This window comes from Solenopsis invicta, chromosome 16 (assembly GCF_016802725.1).
Source record: "Solenopsis invicta isolate M01_SB chromosome 16, UNIL_Sinv_3.0, whole genome shotgun sequence".
NCBI classification, from domain to species: Eukaryota; Metazoa; Arthropoda; class Insecta; order Hymenoptera; family Formicidae; genus Solenopsis; species Solenopsis invicta.
Window position 1 is genome coordinate 862,817 of NC_052679.1, and position 18,375 is coordinate 881,191.

The 18,375-nt window shown below is 35.4% G+C and overlaps 1 protein-coding gene across 6 annotated transcripts in view; it reads right to left on the reverse strand.

The window, feature by feature from the left end:
- LOC105196073 (probable G-protein coupled receptor B0563.6) overlaps positions 1-18,077 on the reverse strand; it is a 73,333-nt gene extending 55,256 nt beyond the window's left edge. For 2 of the 6 annotated variants that reach the window (XM_011161802.3, XM_026132021.2), the window contains exons 1-2: positions 17,847-18,077; positions 11,507-11,549 (exon numbers count right to left, since the gene is read on the reverse strand). The gene's annotated coding sequence lies outside the window, so the exon portion shown is untranslated. Of the gene's footprint in view, positions 1-11,506; positions 11,550-12,653; positions 14,170-17,846 lie in introns of those variants that run through there. The other 4 variants (XM_026132024.2, XM_026132022.2, XM_026132023.2 and 1 more) reach the window with 2 other exon arrangements.
- Between the last annotated feature and the right edge of the window lie 298 nt (positions 18,078-18,375).

The window sequence follows — 18,375 nt, forward strand, 5'->3', positions numbered from 1 at the left end:
TTTTTTATTAGTTTTCTTTTAAAGTGATATTTCAATACTTTGACACAAGTAACTTAGCACTTATAAAAAATTGTCTTTTATTTTTTACTATATTTTAACATATTCAAAGCTCATTAAAATCGAAGAAGGACATCTGATTGTTACCTTGTTAAATAATATGTATTGCCAATGTCATCGTAAATGATGATGTAACGTTAATAAACAAATAAAAAAAATATTTCATTACAAGAAAACTGTTTTTAAATGATTAAATTAAGAAGGATTTCATTCTTGTCACATTTGACAAATTAAAATTCAAATATTTCCAAACAAAAGCTAAATAAATGAATTTAAAATATTAAAAATAACGTTATTAAAACGAGATCTAACTTGAAAAAATAAGAAACTTCTTCCTAAATTGGAAAGTAAAATTTTTGAGCACTAAAAACGTGGGTAATTATAGTCCAATTAAACGTTAATTAAAAAACTCAAAGTCACAATATTTATGTGTTGTGTGGAAAGATAATTATAATAACATAAAGGGTCTAATTTTTTACAGTTATCACTAATTAAGAGAAGGATGTGTTTCCAATTCTGCGCCGCCGTTAAACCGTTAACGAGCAGAGTCTGTAGGACGCAACACCTGCACCGCCGTGTAACTCGATCACGAGCTTAAAAAGAAGAAAGAGAGAGAGAGAAAGAGAGAGAGAGAGATAGAGAGAAGAGCGGGGAGCAGTATAATGAAGAAATTTGAGAAATTTGTGTTTCTTAGTGATTATCGGCTGGTTACCGCAAAAGTTCGCGACCCAGAGTGGCTTTCGCGTGGCAAAAGGATGCCGATCCGGCCGTGTCACCATGTGCGGCGGCAGAGAATAATCCGCCTCGAAAATGAGAGCGTTACTCGCGCGAGGACAGAAATAAAGCACAGGGTGGCAGGGAGGGAAATGTGCCGGAGAACGGTCGGCGCCGCAAATTCCTGGGAAAAACTTGCGCCTGGCCCCGGACAAAACTCGCAAACAGCCGAGAACGCGATTACAACTTCCTCGTCGCGGAACTAATTGCGCTGCAGGGTGGGAGAAACGAAGTTGGCCCTTTGTTTTGCATGCTAAGAGCATTTGAACGAACGAATCGTTCCCGCCGCTGGCGCTAAGGACGCTCATTTTCGCGGGGACGCCTAGCGCCGGAGGAGAGAAAAATGGGATAAAGAGGCGGGGAGGAAGGGCGAAAATCCTTATCAAGGCTGGGGAGTGCCGCGTCGAGGGTGGCCGGTTCAACCGTCCGTCCGTTAGACGAACCGGCACTATTGTTTGCAGGCGACGAATTTTCAATGCGAGCAAATAGCGCGACGTTTACGAAATAAGGGTTGACGACGGGGCGATGGCAACGAATGTCTCGGGAATTTCCATCTCGGACGACCGCACGGCCGCCCGCCCGAGTTTTATCGCCGTCACATTATGCCGGGCGCATGGAAACAAATCTTTAATTTCCCGCAACTCTCCGTGCATATTTAAGAAACACGCCGGATAACGGGAACAAGGCGTTCTCGACCGTGGACGTTATTTTAGCCGTTTGAAATACAATTTCATTTCTCTCCGCATCTCTTGGAACGAAGTTGCGAACTCGAGGAAGAGGGAGGAATTCGAGAGCGGATTTTTTTTCCCAAAGAGCGATGTCTATTCAAGGCATACTTCCAAGGATTCTTTTTTCCCCCCTCTCTCTTTTTTCCCCTGTTTAGCCGTAAAGTTTCGTTTTCCCAAAGGAAGGGAGCGCTCCCGAGTGTTCCCTCTCTTTAAACAGATGTACGGATGAAATGACGTGCTCGGGGTTACTCGGGGTCGTTATTACATTTCTTCGTAGGGACATATCGCATCAATTTCGGCAAGTCATTTGCAGAGTTGAATCAACACGCTTCGCTCTCGCGTTTCACAGTCAATTTAACAAATACATGTTAGCGGTGTTAACATGTATTTGAGAAGGGTAAAGTCTTCACGAGCGAGCCGTCGCACGCGTACCCCGATAGGCACATTATGCGAATATTGTACAATAGTAGCATCACGAATTGACGAAAATTTTGAATAATTGCGCCAAGATGGTACGTTATAACGCAGCAGTTTTGTCGAAATAAAGTTTTTAAATAATATTTGTCAAAAATCAGATAAATCTATTGAGATATTTTACAATTATTTTAAAAACCGTTTAATTTTTTTATTTAAAATGTTACCGTGCTGAATATGTAATATTTTGTACTGCAATATCTTTAGAAATAATTGTTTATTATTGTAAGTATGTATGAATTAATTATATTTTTAAATGTTTTACACTTAACATAGCTACAAAAATTTTTTCTTAATTATTGAACAAATTCCTTCCAAACTTAATTTTGTAAATATATATAAGTAAGATAATTCATCATATTGTTATAGTTTTGCCGAAATAATATTTTGAAGTTAATTGAGCAAACGATTATCAATATTTTGTAAAAAGTCAATACACTTTATCTATTTTTTGCAAATGTATAATTGCTGATTATAATCATTAAAATTTTGTCATACATTTAATAAATGTTGTCCTCTATCGAGGTGTTTTATCTCTATCGAGCAGACGGGAGACAAAAAGAGAACGGAAATGAGAAAGAAAGGAAGAGGGAAGAAGAGAGAAGGTGGAAGAAGGGAGAAAAGATGAGACAGCGGGAGTATGAGCGAGCTGAACCGTCACGTGGTTGATGGCCGTGTTAATTAAACAAATTCATAGCTCGGTGGTTTTGTTTACAATTAGTGGGCCGCCGATGGTGTCGTGCTTCCGAGCGAAACCCCCGACAACGGCGCGTGGGGCTAGAAATTGTCGGCGGCTGGCGGGCGCAGCAGAGCGATGAAATTTATTACCCGTCTACCGTTCTGATTGTAGCGCGATGCCATCTTGCGAGCGTTAAAATGACGTAAACGGATTCTAAAAGCCGCTATCGGGAACGCACCATTGCGTCGGACCAGGCTTTTGAACCAGCAGCATGCATACCGAGATGCTGAAGAAAACGCCCCTCTCGACGTTGGTTTGTATGAGAGAGAGCTTGTCAAAAGAAATCCAATCGGATTCCTTCACGTTTTCTTACCAACGTGGAATGCTATCGTTACACGTAAAATTTATATACGACAGCATTTTAAGATTGATAAAGCTTCGAGCCAAGCACGGCTTTCTTCATCTCCCATCGAAGTTTCATTTCCCTCTCCTCATCCGTAGAAGCATCTTCGTAATAACGAGTAATGCATATTTGATACCGCACTATACATATACAAATAACAATAAGAGAAAGACTACTTTTTATTTGATTTTATCTCAGGTAGTCGCGGTGAAAGAGTCTTATTTCTCGCAATATTTACTCCCCATATCCCTCGAAGTTTCGATCATAGGATTATTCGCAGAAAGAGAGCGCGTAACTCGAAAACGAGTGGATTGCCGATCGAGAAATGCCACGCGGAATTTGAAACTTGCGTGAAAATAAGAAAATATCCCTTTAAATAATAAATATTATATCATTAAATTAGAAATTAATTTAATTATATAATATTTATTATTTAAAGAGATATTCTCCTTTAATAAATCAACAAAAAAGCTTTTTCGGGAATTTTTTTAGAAAGACATAAAAATGAATTAACATCAAACTTTGCATACTCTTTTATCACTATTTTATAATATTCTTACATGTTTAAAATTTAAAAAATGCTATTTTCTCACATGATATATGTACATATGTCATTAACAACTTGTAAAATATACCTAAGAAAAATTCTTTATATGTATATAATTACAATATACATGTATAATTATGTATGATGTAAAATATGTCCATGTATATTAAAACATACATAATTATCAGTATAATTTCAGTTATAAATTGCATTCATATTATATTTAAAATTCCTTTAACTCCTGCAGAAAATTCAAATTATTTAGGAATTAAAAATGGTAATAATATTGGCTGCTGCGATAGAAGAGTCAAACGATGGTAAAAACTTTATATCTGTTATATGCTTTTTCTTATGAGTAATGTATAATAATATTCATTGTTGCTAGAAAGGGAGACAAAGAAGAGGGTTAAGCAGTAAGTAAAATTGTAATTTTTTTTCCAATGATTTGATGACTTTTGATATAGCAATTTCAGGCTGGAAATAGTTGAAATTCACTCCACATGCCTTTATATCGTATTGAATCTTGTTTACAAGTTATTAGCGATTCCGCTAATCACCTAACGATAGTGGACCGCATAAGTAAGGACCTCGCGAAGCAATCGGAAAAGAGATTAAATGTGATCAAACAAATTTTTATTTTATTAAAAAATATAATTTCAAACAATCGTGTTCTTTCTAATAAAAATATGATTTAATGCAATAAAAGTAAAAAATTTGTATTCGACAAAATAATGTTTTATTTAAAGTTATATTGTTTCGGTAAAATAAATATAAACCATGTATTAAAAAACGTATTCAATAATATCTGATAATAAATATTATATTAAATCAAGCATTTCGATTTTGACATATACGCCGTGTTTCTTTCCTATAACTTTAAATTATTAAATATCAATAAAACGTTTAGGGAATGTATTTTAATTTTAAATATTAATTTTAAATATAAACAGTGAATTAAAAAAACATCTTTTTTTACCTTTCAAAAGAGAACGCACCCTTAATATCCGTTTCTTAAATATTTAAGTTAAAGAATACGCGTGAATATTTTTTTTACGTCCACGATCTTAAAGATACAACCTTAACTCAACAAGATCACACGTACCTACGACCAACCTGAAACCCCGATGGAATAATGATTGACGATTTGGAACGGAAGAACGAAAACGGAGGATTCGGACGAAATGTTATCGCGAGTCACTCGACCACCGTGATGAGGCATTTCAGTCGCTCACCTCGAGTCCGAACGATTTCTCAGATCATCTCATCAATTTAAATTTTCGAATTATTGTTCATCAAGAAGCCATTCGAATGCAATCGATCGATATTCGGGCAATGGTCGAATGTGAGTCGCGTATTTTCGCCTGACGCCGATTTTGTTCCTTCGCTCTAGTTTGAGATTCTGTGCTGCTTTCTACTTACTCTCGCGGTTTTGTCCCTGTCCCGCACGAATCGAAGATATCAATCGGGAGCTGCCTGACGTTCTACCTACCCGTGATATTCTTCTTCATAAATTTACTACGGAATATCATCTTTCTACAGAAAATATCTGCTATTCAGTAGACATCTGTGCCGAATGTAAAACCCAATTTTTTTAGAAAGTTTTTTAAAATGTTGCCTCCGTATATCATAAAACATATACCATTTAGTATCATCTATCTGTGAATTGAATTCTATTGCATAGAGAGAATTTTTTCTTAGAATTTACCCTCAAAAACACAATAGTCGTGAAACATGGCATTTTGAAGAATTTTAATATAATTTTAATATTTAACAAAATTTAACGTTTTGTGTATATAATTATATACAAAAAATTTTCCCGATATTAATTTTACATCAAATTCTATATTATTTCTTGATATCAAAGGAATATGTCAAAAAATAAACAAAAATAGAACTATGAATTAATGATTTTATTCGATTCTTTTTGTCGAAACAATTCCAACGATATGCTAAAGTAGAGGTCAAATCGGTGTTTATAACAGTCAAAATAACTAATGAATTTAAAGGTGGTTAGTGATGCACAATCGGGGTATGTGCCTACTTAACCAGATTTATTTGATTTTTTTTTATATGTTTTATTTGGACGAAATTAAGCTTCCAGGAACCGCTTTAGATAATTACTTTGTAGATGTTATTCGACATCCGATGATGGCGAGAAGGAAATTAAATAGGAATTATTAATAGACAGGATAAGAGTTCATCAGAGTTATCCAATAGCAATACGGCTGAAATAGATGATTAAAATAAAAATAAAATAAATAAAATAAAAAATTAAAAAAATTAAAAAATACAAATAAAAAATTAGATACCACAAACAATTATAAAAAATTAAATTGATCGCGACCATGTGAGCTGCGAGCAATGTCTGCCAGTCACTGCGCCACCCTGAAGTATCTAACTTTATTTTAAGCCATTTTGACTGTCATAATCACTAATTTGACCCTTGTTATAGCATATTGTAGTACATGTAGTGACCATGACGCACAGAGTCGTCTGCTCTCTCTGCCGAAGATCCGGGTTCAAATCCCTCTGATCAGAAACATGTGATTTTATTTGATCGCTACCTCTCGGAAAGTAATGGCAAACCACCGAGAATGTCTTGCCAAAAGAACCCCTCTAAATTAGACTGTTCGGATCCGATGTTTAAACTGTAGGTCCTGTATATTTGTGTAAATTGAAAAAAGCGCATGCCACAGAAATACGTTGAAAGGTCATTACGCTCTGACAAAAGCTAAGGACTAGAGAAAGAGATAGAGCATATCGTTGGAATTGTCTCAAAGAAAATGGAATAAAACCGTTAATTCACAATTACATTTTTGCTCATTTTCGATATACGCCTTTCCAAACTCCGCGAGATACATGCCTGAATTTTCCTTGTAAAAGAAAATTCTCTCAGTTTTTAATAGGTAAAAGTACCTGACAAAGATAATCTGTGAATAACATCCTTATGCAATTCTACGTTCTGTAATATGTAAGTCTCAATTTTTTAATCATTTCTCGCGACTAAAGTTAATCGCGAAGTCCCCATTTTGTTCGCGCGAAAATTCTATAAGAAATATTTGCGACGTTAAGATTCCGACGAGGAAAATTCGGGAATTTTCATTTCCATTTCAGTACAAGAATACAGCTGTCTGTGAAAACCCCGGGCTGGCACGGGAGAATTTTAGTAAATTTAGTTTTTAATTAGCTGCGCGCAAGGTCGGCGCGCTCCGGGAATTTCTTATTACTAGATCTGCTTAGAGAGCTCTTAGTAATTATCCTCAATGGCGGCTAAAAACGTGATTACGTGAGCTTTCACGACAACGAATGTTTTTCACGCTGATAAAAGGCGCCTGGGGAATCCCCGATTTTGCGACGGAAAACAATTTTGCGCACCAGCTACGCAATACTAACAACAGTTGTCACTACAAACTTAAATTGTAACTTATTATAACTTATATCAGTTATTGTAACTTTGAATTGAATAACTTCGATATTTTAAGTACCAAATTGAAAAAAAAAGAGGACAGAGCTCTAACTCCGTAAAAATAGACAACTAATTGATAGGAATTTATTTCGTTTGTAAGTCATGTACTTTATTCAAAAACTTGATAGGCTGTAACATTTATTTCCGTATAACCATCCACTTTTGTAATAAATTTTAAAAATCCATACAAATTCAAAAACTTTAATTTTTCATCAAAATTAAGATAAAACTGTATTTCTTTTTATTCAATTCATTCGCCACACATTTGTTGTTTAATAAAATTGTTAATATTCAAGTTAAAAAAAAAATATTCATAAAATAAAATAGAACGATAAAACCGATGAATAAAATTATACTTAGGAGGCTTCCACGGACATTTTTTCTTCAAGAATACTAGGGGTTTACGGAATAAAATGACATAAATTTATTCAATATGAAACTATAGCTAATATATTATAGCTTATAAAGTAAGAGGACGCGCGTGTAGAAGAATTATAGCATTTCATAGCGGGTGGAAGGTTCTCGGTCGCCACACTGACATCGTTGCTGCATTCAACCTCTTCATCGATGTCGTTAATGCATTAATAATGTCACGGAGGTATTATAACCCCCCGTCAGGCGCGTCTAATCAACGCTTATTGCTTTCACGCCTTTTTCTCCAGCACGCACACGACGCACGTTGTACTTGGAGCCTACCGACATCGACAACGTTATGAATTTCTATTATGTTTCTTTTTTCTTTCTCTCTTTTTTTTATTCTCGCCATCTCTCTCTTTTTTTCTCGACCATAAATATTGCCAGTAACGTCCGTCAGAGATAATACACGATGACGCGTTCGTGTACGTACCGACAGTGGGTTTCATTCGCGTCACGTCGCACCCGCCAACATTTTTAATTTAAGTTCGACGCGAGAACCAAATGGAGAGAAAAAAAAGGATTTTTTTTCTCGTCCGCCGCTCGGAGTCGTGGCCGGATTCCGAATAGCCGTAAACGCGAGTCCGGCAGAACGCAGGCACACAGGGAGATAGACGAGAACGAGAAGGGGTTGGAGCACAGCTCGTAAGATTGTCTGATGCACAAGTTGCAGCGTGACGCCACGATTAAATCGTCCCGCTGCCGCGATAATAATAATTACGCTCTCGCGGCGGAGCACGTTCTCGCGATAAAAAAGGGACGTTAACGAGCGCCGACCCCGACTTTATTAGCTTATCGCTCGTCCGCGCTATTATGCCGCTATTGTACGTACGTATACGCACGAGCATAGACTCCCATACACGAGTCGTGCTTTCCGAGAGACCGGAAAGCACGCGGAACATGATGATAACTACGTTTAACGGAGATGATACGATAGTATTGGATAAGAACTCTAGAATCAGAGTCTGGCCATAAGCAGACAATTGGTTCGCTGATTTTATCAACTTTCAAAAAAGAAAAAGAATTAGAGAAGAACATAAAAAGTAGAAGAAAGAAAACGAATAAGACAGAGCTACAAAAAAATAGTATTAAATATTATTATCAAATTGAAATAAATATACTTTATATTTAAAAATTATTGTGTGTATGTGTGTGTGTCATAGATAAACAAGAAATTATATTTTTGCTTAAATATGTATAAAACATTAATAATCTTGTTTAAACATAATTCAATCTTTTTCAAAAAATTTGATAATTTTAAATTTCAACAAAATATTTTATATTTTTGTATTTCAAGATCAATAAATATGTAGTGCATAATTTGTAAAAGCTGAAGATGTAAAAATTTACACAAAAATTATTATTATGCATCAAGATTCGCTATGAACCGATATTAGCTCTCTGATCTTTATGTTTGACATTTTTATCGGTCCTAAGCTTATTTTATTTATTATACCAATATCTTTATTTTAATATTATAATACAGCCATTTAAAAAGCATAATATGATTATTTTAATAAAATTAGTATTAAACAGTTTTAATTCTTGATTTAAAGATATTGTTATTTTTTTATCAGATATTTTTTCTTGTCAACTCAGAAAAATTATTATTAAATAAGAGAATATATTTCTTCCTTAATAAAACTATACAAAATTACTTTGTGCAAGCAAATTATGTTTATTTAAGACTATAATCTCATGTCTATATTTAATATTTTGAAAATAAAAATATTCTCAAGAATATACTTTTTTTTGTACACTACTCAAAAAAATGATCAAATTTTTCAACAGTCACAATTTTTTACTGCAAAAAATTAATTAATATTATTAAATGAGCAAATATCGTTATATCGTATATGTTTGATTTAACTAATCTAGATAACAAAAATATAATCTAAGTCTAAACTATTTGTGAAATTCAGAAAAAAATTTTTTCTGCGCCTATTCATATTTATGCCTATTATACTTGTTATAAAATTTAGTTACATAATTGGCAATCAGACTTAAATTTTATAGAAGGTATTGCTAAAATGTTACTGCTATAAATTCTATATGATAAATAATATTTTAGCACATACAAAAAATAGCGACATAGTTTTTTGTGATATCTAGAAATTTACCTACGTCAGCAAAATATTTTTTGAACTAAATGAATATCTTTCTTTCTCGCAGAATTTGGACGAAACTACCTTATGTGCGAACTCTGATTGTAAAGTCTCTATTGATGTATTACTGTCGGTGTATGCACTACATAAATATGTGCATTCGTTTGCTCTAAAGATAACGCAACGATATCCGTGCGTCAGTTTCATTTATTTGTTTAATATAACAACTGCGTGCTCGACATTACCGCAGGCCACGTTTAAGACAGAGAAAACATGTGCATTCTTTGTAATATTTTACGACTGCGAATACTCGATAAAGAAACGCTGCCGAGCGATTCCATCTTTGTATGAGAGCGAGCTCATACGGAATTCGAAATATCGTCGCCCTATAATAATACGGGCAAGCTGGTGAACTTTAAACTTGGCGAAATAGAGGCACTTGTGCACGTGCTGACAAGGATCTTCGCTCACGAGTGCGCTCGAGAAAATCCTCCGAAACATGCAATACCAGCTTGGTTCCTCCCTTTATCCTCTTCTCCCTTCTTTGCTCTGTTCAACAATCTTCATTCATCACCCAAATTCTTTCATCCCTGTTCGATTGCTTGTAAAGAGCTTCGCCTCGAAGCGAAGTACAATGGCGCTTCAAAATCGACTATTCTTTCGCACAGCTTAATATACAAGCCATTCGAAAATCATGGGTTAAGTCGATATAGAATAAATAACGCATAGAAGTGATAAATCCTAAGGCCCGATAGCACCAACGTTGTTTTGGCTTTAAGCTAAACTTAAATATGTGTCTGACTTTGTTTATTCAAAAAGAAAAATAAAGATAGATACGTGTTTAAGTCTCGTTTAAAGTCAAAATATTGATGCAACCGGGCCTAAATGGCATGTTTGCACGTCAAAAAACTGCGTGCATCTTTCGTTCCATTCCCTTCTTAACTTTAATACACAAACGTGTATTAAAGTCAATTATCATTTAACAAATTATTTAACAATTTTTACAGAGCGCAAAGTTTGTTAGCGTAAGACGATCGAATATAAATTTTATATTATAATTATTATCAACGCGCCAATATAATACATGCTAATATGTCAATCAATGAAAAAAAAAAAAATAGATTTTATTGCATATGAGGATCAAATCGATCTTCGAAATATTGAATGATAGTCAAAGCACATTTTCAAACTACGAATACATAGGATTAAATAATATAAAGGGTTGGGAAGTAACGCGTTACTTGTAATGAAGGTATCATTATTTCTTTAAGTAACAATCGTTATTTTTTTTGTCTAGAATGGAAATAGTATCGTTATACATTTTTTACAATAGCAGCAATAAATTTTATCGTTATTTTATAAATGCAATACATATAACATGTTGGACCATGTTGTAATTAATCAAAACTACTATAAATTTTGTATTGAATTGATGAAATAGCGACATATATTCGGTGCCATTCTAAAAAAAAGAGACCATCAAAATTTCGTGAAAATGTAACAAATTATTATTCCTAAGTAATGGTAACAACGAGTTACGGGAAATTACTTCTTACAATTAGCAATAATGAGTTACCTTTTACAAAAAGTGATGATATCGATAACGTACTGCTTTTATAAAAATATAACATTTCCAACTCATAATATATAATTATATTATAATATAATCAGGGACAGCACTAAGAAATTTGGCGCTCCCATGCAATATTTAAATCAGCACCCTACATATTTGTTTATAATATTGTTTTTTAATTTTATTGATTTGTTTCGAAGTTTTTCTTTTTTATTTTATGCATACATATTCAATAAACTTTTACAAATTCATATTATTTTAAAATTAAAGAAATTTTATAACTCACCAGGCCGATGCGCAACAGCGGAGTTGTAACACAGCTACATTATCTGTAAAGTGCATATAAATTCAAATTAAAATAGCGTCCAAAATAATGAATATTCCGTATAGTATTCTTTACTTTTATTATTGACAAGTTTGGATTTTTACTAAAATTAAAGTAAATAAAAAGTTAATTTAAAAAAACAATATTTATATTAACTTAAAGAAAATTGTAATCTTTTATAAAAATAAATTATTTAAAATAATTATAATGTAGATTATCAAACAGATTTAATATTTTATTTTGTAAATTAAATTTGTGAAATAATAAAGAAATATTTTTTATAGAAATGTATTTTTTCTTTCAACTGTTTTCTTTTTTGCATAGATGATTTTTTAACTTACGAAAAAAAAATAAATTAAAATTTACGTGTTTTAAAAATAACTAGTTGAAATTTAAAAAATAATCTGCGTAAAAGAAAAAAAATTATTAAAAAAATACATTCTCACATGAAAAACAATATTTCTTTGTTATTTTATATAAGTTTAATTTATACAAAATATTAAATTTGTGTGATGATTTATATTATAAACATTTTAAGTAACTTAACTTAAAAAAATTACAAATTTATAATTTAATATGAATAATGATTTTTAAAATTAACTTTTAATTTAATCTTAACGTAACTTTTAATTGAGTTAGTTTTTGTTTATGTAACTAAATTTTCAAGTTTTTTTTCTAAGCCATTAACTTATCCAATCTTGATAATTATAAAACTATAACCAACATAAAAAATTTTTGTTTGTAATTTTATATATGCATTCTAATATATTTTAATATATATTTTATGTACATGCATGTATATTTTGCTTTCCGAAATATTTCTTACGCATGAAATTACAAACAAGACACTGTTCTACATTCTGAAATTCTGCAAAACTTTATTTTTAGCGTTCGTTTAAAGTAGACTATGCAAACGACTCTAATTTACCAAAAATGAAACATATTTTAAAATGAGAATGAAATGGACCGCGCACGTTTGTTCGTCGCTGTTCCATTAATCAGAGAAGATTGGAAAACGCAGCGACTCTTATGTAGACCGGGATTTATTACGACAGAATCGCGATGATTTTTGCTACCAATAGTTAACAATGTATAAATAATCACTCACCCACAGGGTTGTTCCGCCGTTGCCCGATGCTCGTCCCGAGCCTCCGCCTCCTCTCAGATTCCGTGCACAAGACACTCGCGAACGATATCAATTACGATCGCGCACTAATTACTAAAACAACGCGCGACACTTTGTTGACGGCGTTGCTCTCGGTACGCGGCGATGCGACATCATCAGGTAACGAAAGAGACACACGACCGAAGTAACTGCGCGCTCACGGCAAACTGTTCGGCATCGACGGTAATACGCGATATATTGACCGGACGAAGGTCGCGATGATTCCAGCAGGGTGAATTCACCTTGTTGACTTCGACGTCGTCTCGCAAGAACAACAACGCGCGCGTCTCGGAGCGATCTCGCGGTCTCGCCCGAATGTTTATTTCACTACAGATCACTCACGAAACTCGGGCGTACCTACAAAGAGAGTTCCGCTCGTCATATTGATAACGTCATGCGAACGGGTACACGTACGTACGGCAGGAAGCTCGCGGCGAGAGAGGCTCGTCGTTGCTAAGTTCACGCTTTATAACGAGGAGAAACGGGTGGAAAACGTTTGTTGCGGTGCGAACATGACGGCTACCTGTACTCGCGTCCGTCGCTCGGCGCACGGCGCGGCGACGAAGAGTCAACACACACGTCTCAGGACAATTGTCACCGTACACAAGACTCATTTCACTCCACACCACTGCACATAAACATTCGCGAATTGTGGTTGTGAAAGACACTCGGCCGAGATACACGCAGATCGTACAATCCGCACTCGTCGAAGTGCGTAGCCGCTATCTCATCCTCTCATATCGCGACAGCTCCTCGTTGCACGATTGTCGGGAGTCGAAAATCGATCTTCCTGCGGATCCTACCTACCGCGATGAATCGATCCGCGATCGACCGCACGTCCACCCGCCCTGCTTCGCTACTAGACCGTGGCGCGGCGCGACGCGGCGCTGGAGTGAAGTATGGCGGTGGACGTACGGTGGATCGTGGATCGATTTCGTGTCGCGTTTCATCGCGGTAGCTCCGCAGGAAGCTCAATTTCGACACACGTGTAACAATCGTGCGACAAGGAGCCGCCGCGATATGCGTACTTCGGCTGCCGACGGCTGCCGAGCGACGGGCGATGGGCCAGTAGCCGACGGGACAGCATTCGACGGAGTAATGGCGTACCGGCTACGCATTTCAGCGAGCTCCGATCTCGCCGCGTGTGTCTCGGTACGTACCGAATTCGAGTGTTATGCGTAGTGACGTGGAGTGAAGTGAGTTTTGTTGTACGATGACGATCGTCCTGAGACGTGTGTGTTGACTCTTCGTCGCCGCGCCGTACGCCGAGCGACGGACGGTGAGCAGAGGTGACCGTCGTGTTCGCACCGCAACGAACGTTTTCCGTCCGTTTCTCCTCGTCATAAAGCGTGAACTTAGCAACAACGAGCCTCTCTCGCCGCGAGCTTCGTGCCGTACGTACGCGTACCTGTTCGCACGACGTCATCAATATGGCGAGCGGATGAGCTTTCTTTGCACGTACGCCCGAGTTTTCGTGAGTGATCTGTGAGTGAAATAAACATTCGGGCGAGACCGCGAGATCGTTCCGAGACGCGCGTGTTGTTGTTCTTGCGGGACGGCGTCGAAGTCAACAAAGTGAATTCACCCCGCGCGAATCGTCGCGGCCTTCGTCTGGTCAATGTATCGCGTGTTGTCGTCGATGCCGAACGATTTGCCGTGGGCGCGCAGTCACTTCGGTCGTGTGTCTCTTTCGTTACCTGATGATGTCGCATCGCCGCGCGCCGGAAGCAACGTCGTCAACAAAGTGTCGCGCGTTGTTTTAGTAATTAGTGCGCGATCGTAATTGATATCGTTCGCGAGTGTCTTGTGCACGGAATCTGAGAGGAGGAGGAGGCTCGGGACGAGCATCGGGCAACGGCGGAACAACCCTGTGGGTGAGTGATTATTTATACATTGTTAACTGTTGGTCGCTCGGCAAAAATCATCACGATTCCATCCGATGCTAGCGATTTAGCCGTAATAAATTTCTGGTCCACGTAAGAGCTGCCGCGTTTTCCAATCTTCTCTGATTGATGGAATAGCGACGAACAAACGTGCGCGGTCCATTTCATTCTCATTTTAAAATATGTTTCATTTTTGGTAAATTAGAGTCGTTTGCATAGTCTACTTTAAACGAACGCTAAAAATAAAGTTTTGCAGAATTTCATAATGTAGAACAATGTCTTGTTTGTAATTTCATGCGTAAGAAATATTTCAAAAATCAAAATATGTGCATGAAATATATATTAAAATATATTAGCACAGCCATTATTTTTATCGAAATGGCTTTCACAAAAAATTCTAAATACAAAAAAATAGCAAATAATTTCCTGTATGAATCGCATTTGATTGTGCTAAAATAGCTGTGCCAGCTTAGACGTAGGTATTTCAATCAGGGCTGAGTAGATAGTTTTAACTGGTTAAAAAGTTATATAATAAAGTTAAAAAATTATTTTTATCTTTAATTAATTATTTTTAAAACACATAAACTTTAATTTATTAACTTTTTCCCAAGTTAAAAAATCATCTGCCAAAAAAAATACATTTTTATAAAAAAATATTTTTTTGTTATTTTATAGATTTAATTTACAAATAAAATATTAAATTTATTTGATAATCCACATTGTAATCGTTTCGAATAATTTACGACTTTTATAATTTATGACTTTTTTTAAGTTAATGTAAATCAAAAGTAATTATTTTGAACGTTGTTATAATTTGGATTTATATGCATTTTACAGATTAATGTAGCTGTGTTACAACTCCGCTGTTGCGCATCGGTCTGGTGAGTTATAAAATTTCTTTACAGTTTGAAATATTGCGATGCTTATCTTATTCCGTATCAGCGATAAAAAAAAAGAAAAATAACTGGAGAGACAGAGCTGAAATTTTTACGTACACATCATCAAAATAAGCACCATTTGCCACCTCTATTAAATTTACCTTGTCACCAGCGCAAAATTAATTTTAAAATATTCTAAAGCTAATTAGGTACTAATTCAGTACTAAAGTCCGAAATTAAGTACTCGAATCGTTTGACAGAAAATTTAAAAAATTGTATTATAAAATTTAAAACTAGCGTCAAGAATAAATATTATATTTGGGATAATCTAATTCACGTCTTTTGTAAATTCTGAAATTTATTGTAAAAAATTTATTGTAAAAAAATATTTTTTTCTTGTGTACAATATACGCGGCGTTAAGCGTCCTTAAAAGAAAAGCACTCCTATACTTCATTTTCGCTTATTATATTAAGCCACCCCTGAAGAATATAAAATAATAATATTATAATATGGACGACTGCCATTATCAACGTATCACTTTGTTTTTGGACTATATATTTCTTAAACAAAAATTAAAAATAAAAGTTTAGAAACATAAATACAAGCAACATAATGTCTTTCATCAGATGAGCAATTTTCATAATGTTGCTGTGATTTTGTAATAAATGAGTTTTTTCATTGAGCAAAATAAGCAAAAACAAGCTCTATGACTGATGTAATAGATAGATAGTGCATTTTTCTTTTTTTTTGGCACGAATTATCTGTACAAAATACAAGTTAACATATATGAGGATTTCTATAGATCTTTTACACTTTCATGTGAAACGTTCTTCATCAATTTACTTTTACATTGTACATTATGCTGTTTCGCAAAATGTAGCATATAACGCGATAATTTATCAATTAAATTAAATTATTAACATCATATACATATAGATTTAATGTCTATTGTATTCTATATGATTTTTATTATTTTATAAATCTGTCATCTTGTCGATAATTATGCTAGTTTATTTTGCATCCCGATTTTATGTTTGAAATCACATTACAAAGAATAGCAAAAAAAAACATAAATAAAACAATTTTGTATTGTTACGAACATGTAAAATAATTTAATATTATAGCATACGCACTATTGTTTAAACTGTGCAATTTGCAAAAGAAAATCACATAAATTTTATTCTTATTTTTGAAAAATTGATTTTTAGTTAATTTTATATATAAAATCCATGAATGTACAAAGTAATTAAATTTTATTTTTTTAATTATATTTAAGCAGATCATGTTTTTATCAGTATTAATAAAGTGCAATATTTAGTTTATGGAAATAAGACACTGTCACTTTAGATCTCTGTTGGTATTGGCGACTTTCATCTATATAAATATTATATATATATATATATATATATATATATATATATATATATAATATTGTGTGTGATTTTGTTACATAAGTGATTTTTGCCAGAGGTCGGGCACGTTTTTAGCCAAATCTAATTTTACGCAGCGTCATCGATGCAACGCACGTCTCTCTTTCAACCACCGCTATGCATTTTTACCCGCAAAATCTTCTTTACGACGATAAATATTCGCGCTGGCGCAGGGTGCACCGGCGCGAATATTCGGACGCACGCGACGACCAGCAGCGTTGAAAGCCGCGTTTACGTTTTAATTTGCGTCATATACTCGGCCGCTCGCTCAGTCTTCATGATACAATCGCGGTGCAAAAGGGTAATCCTTTAAATATTTTATATCGGTTAGAACATTAATTTCAAACCACGGCCGTTCACATCGTGCGCGTGTGAGCTAATTAAATTTTCCGCCGCCGCCATGCTCCAATACTTTCATTCATTCGATTTGTTAAAACTGTAACAAAATTGGGCGTTTTATGTCGCCCGAATTGATCTGTTAGAAATAGGAGCGGTATCGACGGCAATGTTGTCTTTGTAATAATGAAATTGTTCCCACGGGAAATATTTACGTGACAGGAGACAAATAATCGTTCTATATATTCGACATTCAGAGGCCAGCTGATTAAATGGATCATAATAACTGACAGTCGTTGCATCGCAATTTTTCAGCATGTTTATCTTTAATTATTCCAATTAAGGTGCGCGAGAGAAAATATACAAATAATAAATTAACATTATCTCCTTTCCTTGCGGCCCGCTAATTAATGTAATTGATGGCCCATTATCTTCAGTCATCAATTAGGGCAATATGCTTAACATGCGTTCTCTGCGGCAAATTGCATAGCTTTTGCGCGCCGTCTACAACGTGCATATTGTTTCGTGCCGATGATCAGAAACACGTGGCACGTCTCGATCCATTCGACGAATCGGAACGGTCCAAACAATAATGATGCCATAATTACCTCGCGATGCATGTCGGTTGCATTGTAGCATCTCTCGCGATCGAATCGCACGTGCTTATTTTCGGAAAAAAGAGGGTAGGAAAACGATTGCTCGCGTACTCCCTTTTGCTTCTCCCGGAGCCTTTTTCTTTCCCCCCTCCCCCCTCCCCCGCAGCAGCGAGATAAGCGTCACAGGTTCGTCGTCGTCGGTTCCCCGAGATACTCGTCGAACGAACGAAAGCTCCTTCGAGCGCGTCGCGGCGCCAACTGGAGAATTTTCGCGAGTGCACGAGTCGGACGGCTCACTCCGCGAGCAGCCGACGCATGCGTCGCGCTTCACGACTCCGGAGATTCACAAGAAAAATAGTATGAAGGTGAAGAAAGAAAGAAGAAAAGATACTCTTTTGGTAATATTAGGGTTCTCGTGGAAACATTGCGCGATGTCGTCAGACATGAAGGTGCTGTGCGAAGGACTTTGTAGGGTCGGGTAAACTCACATAGGATTGAAAGATCAAATATCCCATACTGCACAGAACATTAAAAGAGCATT